Below are 7,614 nucleotides of genomic sequence, written 5' to 3'. Positions count from 1 at the left end.
TGAGATCATAGTACTAGCATCACTGTCTACACACTGGGAGGACATCAGTACGAGTTCCTCACAACTGTGAGACCAATAGACAAGCCTCTACACTGTAGACAACGTTCAGAAAACCTTAACCAAGACTGTGAAGACAGTAGTTTCCGACCATTCTAAACTCAGTGAGACTAGTACGACTCTACACTGTGAGACAACAGTTAGAGTCTACAACTGATGAGACATTAGTTCAGACTCTACCTGTGAGACAAAGTTCAGACTCTACACGTGGAGACAATAGTTCAGAAACATCTACCTGTGAGACATTAGTCAGACTAATAACTTGAGACATAGTACAGACCATCTACTGTGAGACATAGTAACAGACCATCTACACTGTGAAGACTAGTTAGACCTTCTACATGTGAACATAGTACAGGACTCTACACTGGTGAGACCAGGTTCAGACTCTTAACCACTGATGAGAATAGTACCAGACCTCTCTGTAGAGAGCACATAGTTCTCAGACCTCTACACTGTGAGAACATAGTACAGACCTCTACTGTGAGACATAAGTTCAAGAAATTACACTGAATGAGACATAGTTTCAGAATCTAATGTGGAGACAAAGTCAGACCTCTACAATGTGGAGACATAGGTTCAGTACTCAACAGCGGTGAGACATAGTAAGACCTCTTACAACTGTGAGAATAGTTCAGAGCCTCTAAACACTGTGAGAGCTAGTAGGACCTCTAACAGACTGTGAACATAGTTTAGACCTCTAAACTGTGAGACATGTTCAGACTCTACAGCTGTGAGACTAGTGCAGAACTTACAGCTGTGAGACATAGTACATACTACAACTGTTGAGACTAGTAACAGAACTCTACACTGTGAGACATAGAAGACAATCTACAAACTGTGAAGACATAGTTCAGCAACCATCTAACACTGTGAGACATAGTACGACCTCTACACTGTGAGTCATAGTTCAGACATCTACCTGTGAGACATAGTACAGACTCTACACTGTGAAGGACATAGTTCGAACTACTACCTGTGGAAGACATAAGTACAGACCTTACACTGTGAGACATAGTTCAGACCTAACACTGGTGAGAATAGTTCAGCTCTACACTGTGAGACTAGTGCAGAACTCATACACTGTGAGAATAGGTACCAGACCTCTAACACTGTGAGCATAGTCACGACTCTACAATGATGAGACATAGTACAACGACTTACACTGTGAGACATAGTTACAGACCTCTACACTGTGAGACATATGTACAAGACCTCACAGCTGTGAGAATAGTACAGACCTAAACTGTGAGACATAGTACAGACTCTACACAACTGTGAGATAGTAGAGACATCTACCTGTGAGACATAGATACGACTCTACACTGTGAACATAATACGACTCTACAACATGTGAGACATAAGTCAGACCTCTACTTGTGAGACATAGTAGCAAGACCTCTACACTGTGAGACAGTTCAGAACCTCTAACTGTGAGACATAGTAGCAGACCTCTACAACATTGAGACATAGTACAGACTCTACACTGTGAGACATAGTACCGCTCTACACTGTGAGACATGATCAGCAGACCTCTAACAACTGTGAGGCATAAGATACACAGACCTCTACACTGTGAGACATAGTAACAGACCTCTACACTTGAACATAGTACAGACTCTACACTGTGAGACATCAGTAAGACCTTACAATGTGAGACATACGTCACGAATTCTACACTGTGAGACATTAGTACGACCTCTACACTGTGAGCATAGTACGACTCTACACTGTGAGACTAGTCAGTACCTATAACACTGTGAGAATAGTAAGAACCTTTAGACTGTGAGACATAGTAACAGACCTCTACATGTGAGACAATAGTAACAGACCATAACTGTGAGAATAGTACAGAACCTCTACACACTGTGAGACCAATAGTACGGACCATACACTTGTGAGAATAGTTCAGTGACCTCTAAACACTGGTGAGACATAGTAAGGGCTTGCTCTCCTCTCTTGGTACAGCCTACTGACCTGGATGTGCATGTGATCCTTACTATGTTGCCTATGGGAATTCTCTCTCTCTCTCAGTTAATTTAAGGGGTTTTATTGGCATGGGAAACATTGTTTACATTGCCAAGCGCGGAAATCCTCTTTCGGTTTTGTCTGTCCGGTTCTCTCTCGTCTCGTCCATCATATCTCTGTCATTTCTCCCTGTCTTCCCTTCATCTCTCTGTCCATCTTCCCTTCCGTCCTCTCCCTCCCCTTCGTGTCCATTTTCTCTCGCGTCTTCCTCATCTCTCTGTCTTCTTCCTTCTCGTCTCATCCTCCAGCTTCTCTGTCCATTTCTCTCTCCGTCCTCTCCTCATCTTCTAGTCCCATTTTCTCCTAGTCCTCTCCCTCCACATTCTGTACTTCCACCTTTAAACACCTCATAATTCTAATTGAGCAACAGTTGATTGTGGTTAATGTGAGTGTACTGTGATAAGGGATACTTGTGACGGTAGCGGGCTGCCGAGCCCAGTATCTTGACACTCTTGAGTTCAGTCTCTTTGAGGATGCCGGAGCTGGGCTGGTTAGGGGCTGTACACTAGGTGTCTAGTGGGCTTCCACAACTGATAGGGAGACACAATAAATAATCTCATCAGTCAATTAGTATAAATTAATCGATCAATATTGCAATATGTTGTTCCTCGTCATCAACAGAGTCAATTACAATCTGTCCTCAAGGGGAATTACGCAACCAACAGTGCACATCTCCCATTGGCCATGGCACTCTTAAACTTAACAGAAATGTATGAGAGAGTAGTTTGTTTTCATTATCTTTTCAGTGGAAGAAGAATGAAGTAGAGGCAGAGAGAGGGAGGGAGAGAGGAGGAGTAAGAGAGAGGATAAGAGCGGGAAGGAGAGGTGAGAGATAAAGGGAGGAAAGAACGGGAAAATAAGATAAATAGGGGAGGAAGAGAAAGAGAAGTGAGGGATAGGAGGAAGAGAGAGAAAGAGAAAGAGAGTGAGGGACGGAGCGAAGAGAGAAAAGAGCAGGGAGGGACGGAGCGAAGAGAGAGAAAGAGAAAGAGAGTGAGGGACGGAGCGAAGAGAGAGAAGAGAATAGAGAGTGAGGGACGGAGCGAGAGAGAGAAAGAGAAGAGAGTGAGGGACGGAGCGAAGAGAGACGAGAAGAAAGAGAGTGGGGACGGAGCGAAGAGAGAGAAAGAGAAGAGAGTGAGGACGGAGCGAAGAGAGAGAAACAGACCAGGAGGGAGGACGGAGCGAAGAGAGAGAAAGAAGACAGAGAGTGAGGGACGGAGCGAAGAGAGAGAAAGAGAAAGAGAGTGAGGGAGGAGCGAAGAGAGAGAGTGAGGGACGGAGCGAAGAGGAGAAGAGAGTGAGGGACGGAGCGAAGAGGAGAAAAGACAGGGAGGGAGGGAGAGGAGAGAGAGAAGAGAAAGAGAGAGGGACGGAGAGAATGGCGAGAGGAGCAAAGTGGAGAGAAGAGAGAGAGAGGGACGAGAGAAAGAGAGCGAGGAGAGGGGAGAGAGATAACACGAGTCAAGCATCACGAAGAGAGCGGAGAAGAAAAAAGAGGAGAAGAAGGGGGCGAGGGATCGAAGAGAAGAGGGGGCGATAATCAGCTCTTCTCAGCTGAGGCCATCCCCCCGGCTCATCATTCGCTGTCTGATAAAAAACACTAGCTGTTCTTCATTTAATGGAATTCTAAATCAGTATCGCAATTAGAGCTAAGGAGAGGGGGAATGGGGAATGAGAGGGGTGGAAAGAGAAGTGAAGCAGAGTGGGGAGGAGAGGGGAGGGAGGAAAAGAAGGATAGAGGAAAGGGGAGAGGGAGAGGGAAGGAGAGGGGGAAAGAGAGGGGGAGGAAAAGAGAGTGGATCGCACAACAATCCAGTCACCTCTCGTCGCCCTGGACATCAGTCCATTACATGAGGTGCTGAATGTGTGGTAGCAAGGACAGGGAGGGAGCTGTCCACAACCTCCTCTAATCTGTGGTGCTGAAAACTGAGGAAGACTACTGCTACACTACACCATTTACATTTACATTTACATTTAAGTCATTTAGCAGACGCTCTTATCCGAGCGACTTACAATTTACTAAGTAGTCTCTACGAGTAGAGTCATTCCCTGCTTTGTTACTCCCTAACGACAATACTGACGTCAAAGCACTAGGGTTTCATTCGATAAAAAACTAGGAAAGAGGTTTGGTAGTGTGTGTGTGTGTGTGTGGTGTGTGGTGTGTGTGTGTGTGTGTGTGTGGTGTTGTTGTGTGTGTGTGTGTGTGTGTGTGTGTGTGTGTGTGTGTGTGTGTGTGGTGTGTGTGTGTGTGTGTGTTGTTGTGTGTGTGTGTGTGTGTTGTGTGTGTGTGTGTGTGGTGTGTTGTGTGTGTGCCGTGTGGTGCCTGTGTGTGTGTGTGTGAATGCAGGTAACCAAGACAGCACAGTGGGGAGAAGAGGATGGAGAGAGTGTGAGAGAGCAATAATGTAAGGTACAGTGGAAAAAGCCACAATCTTGTCATTATTGAAACGACTTGTAAAGAGCCTAGTGCACCATCACTTGATTGCACTGTAACTGTATGGTACACTCTAAAAAATGCTGGGTTGTTTGGTTGACCCAACTGCTGGGTTGCAGGGCATTGGGTCACTTTGTTGGGTTCTTTGTTGTTGTTGGGTTTGTTGTGTTCTTTAAAAACTGCTGGGATATTGGGGCTGGGTTATTGAGATATGACCCAGTGGGTCAGATCAGAAGACTGGAGGCATAGTTTAGTAGGGGTGTGACTTTCAGATAGCTTTTTTTAGCCACCCATGAGAATACATGTCATTCATGTTCTGTTGTATAGCTATCACAACAACAACAACAAATACGGGCTTCTATAAAAACCACACCACAAAAAACTAAATACCACACACGTGTACAAAAATAAAATAGTTTGTTAAAACAGATAACAAAACCTACTAATCATAAAAGGTACAAATGAACTGATAGGCAATCACTTTTTTTTTAAACAGTATATGTTTTGCTTAAATGTGTGTGCGCATGTGTGGATGTGAGTGTGAGTTGGGCTATATGGAGGAGATTACTGAGTAGTTTGGTTCATCAGACTGACCCCCAGTCTACGCTTAAAGTTATTGAGGGATGATGAGGTTTTGGCAATTCCAGTCTATCGTACCTCTGTATCTGATAGAGAATTGACTATGTGAGGTGCGGCAGTGGGGAGGGTGAAGGTTATCACAGTGTCTTGTGTTATATAGATGCATTTCAGAATGAACCTGGAAGAATCCATTGAAAGGTCAACTGTCTGGGAGGTATGAGTATTTGTAGATGAAAATACATAATTGGCGTGCATTAATGACGAAAATAGACAAGATATTGAGTTTCTTAAACAAAGGTGCAGATGGAGCCAGGTAATCAGAGGAGGTGGTTAGTCAAGCAATTCTTTTTGAATTATGAGTATTTTGTGTAAGTAGCAGGCACATGTCGTGGTCCAGACAATACTACAGTAAATTAGATATGGGTAAATTAAAAAAAGACCCAGCTTCTAGGTCAACGCAGGGTGAGTGTAAAAAAATACCAAATTTAAGGATACATTAACCCATATTTGGGTCATCCCAACAATCGATCTGGCTGGGTCAAAATAACCCAATGTATGTTCTGTTCAATATTTACTCAGTGATGGGTTACCAAATAACCCAATGTATGTTCTGTTCAATATTTACTCAGTGATGGGTTACCAAATAACCCAATGTATGTTCTGTTCAATATTTACTCAGTGATGGGTTACCAAATAACCCAAATGGCGTTGCTTTTAATCCAGCATGTTTTAGAGTGCAGTACATCCAGGCTTTTCACTACACTATGTGGTGTTGAGAGCTTTAATGGAACCTGAACCTACTGTCTATTAACACAGAGTACTCTCCTCTCCTCCCCTTTCCTCCCATCCCCTACTCTCTTCTCCTCCACAGTGATAGAGTGAATGCCTGTCTGTCTTTCTGTCTGTCCTCTCTGCAGGCAGCGCTCAGAGTGAGCTAGCGCTATACCGCCCTCAACATTAGCAATAAACAGGACACATACAGTTGAAGTAGGAAGTTTACGTACACCTTAGCCAAATACATTTAAACTCTGTTTTTCACAATTCCTGACACTTAATCCAAGTAACAATTCCCTGTCTTAGGTCAGTTAGGATCAACACTTTATTTTAAGAATGTGAAATGTCAGAATAATAGTAGAGAGAATTATTTATTTAAACTTTTATTTCTTTCATCATTTCGGGCAGCCTTCCGCAAGCTTCCCACAATAAGTTGGGTGAATTTTGGACCATTCCTCCTGACAGAGCTGGTGTAACTGAGTCAGGTTTGTAGGCCTCCTTGCTCGCACACACTTTTTCAGTTCTGCTCACAAGTTTTCTATAGGATTGAGGTCAGGGCTTTATGACGGCCACTCCAATACCTTAACTTTGTTGTCCTTAAGCCATTTTGCCACAACTTTGGAAGTATGCTTGGGGTCATTTGCGACCAAGCTTTAACTTCCTGACTGATGTCTTGAGATGTTGCTTCAATATATCCGCATAATTTTCCTACCTCATGATGCCATCTATTTTGTGAAGTGCACCAGTCTTTGCTTCACGGTTGGGATGGTGTTCTTCAGCTTGCAAGCATCCCTTTATTCCCCCTCCAAACATAACGATGGTCATTATGGTCAAACAGTTCTATTTTTGTTTCATCAGACCAGAGGACATTTCTCCAAAAAGTACGATCTTTGTCCCCATGTGCAGTTGCAAACCATAGTCTGGCTTTTTTATGGCGGTTTTGGAGCAGTGGCTTCTTTCTTGCTGAGCGGCCTCTCAGGTTATGTCGATATAGGACTCGTTTTACTGTGGACATAGATACTTTTGTACCTGTTTCCTCCAGTATCTTCACAAGGTCCTTTGCTGTTGTTCTGGGATTGATTTGCACTTTTCGCACCAAATTACGTTCATCTCTAGGAGATGAAGGCACAGTCAACTTGTGCATGTTAACTTCTGACCCACTGGAACTGTGATGCAGTGAAGTATAAGTGAAATAATCTGTCTGTAAACAATTGTTGGAAAAATGACTTGTGTCACACACAAAGTAGATGTCCTAACCGACTTGCCAAAACTTTAGTTTGTTAACAAGAAATGTGTGGAGTGGTTGAAAAACGAGTTTTAATGACTCCAACCTAAGTGTATGTAAACTTCCGACTTCAACTGTATGCATCAGGCATCTCACAGTATGTAGCTAGTAGCTACAGTACTGAATGGGACTCAAATATGAACCCAAAACATGGCTAGTATACTGAAACTCAATTAAAGTGAAACTGAATGATACGCTGCCTGTTAATGTTATTTCACAGTCATCGTTATAACTAATATCATATATCTCCGATCACATGTACAGTACTGGTGCTGTTTGCAGACATGCAGACCTGGCAGTGGTTCTGTCCTAGAATAAGGTGCCATTAGGGACTTACCCATCTCCTCTCTATCCTATCCATTCATTCTGATCAGACGAGGGAGAGGGGGGAGACAATGCTCTTGATATTTCATTAAGAGTTCCAAATGCAGACAGAACGCTTCCTGGTTGGGGT

This window comes from Salvelinus sp. IW2-2015, unplaced genomic scaffold (genome assembly GCF_002910315.2).
Source record: "Salvelinus sp. IW2-2015 unplaced genomic scaffold, ASM291031v2 Un_scaffold16408, whole genome shotgun sequence".
In the NCBI taxonomy this organism is placed as follows: domain Eukaryota; kingdom Metazoa; phylum Chordata; class Actinopteri; order Salmoniformes; family Salmonidae; genus Salvelinus; species Salvelinus sp. IW2-2015.
The sequence above is the reverse complement of the archived record's forward strand: the minus strand, read 5'-3'. Positions refer to the sequence as shown.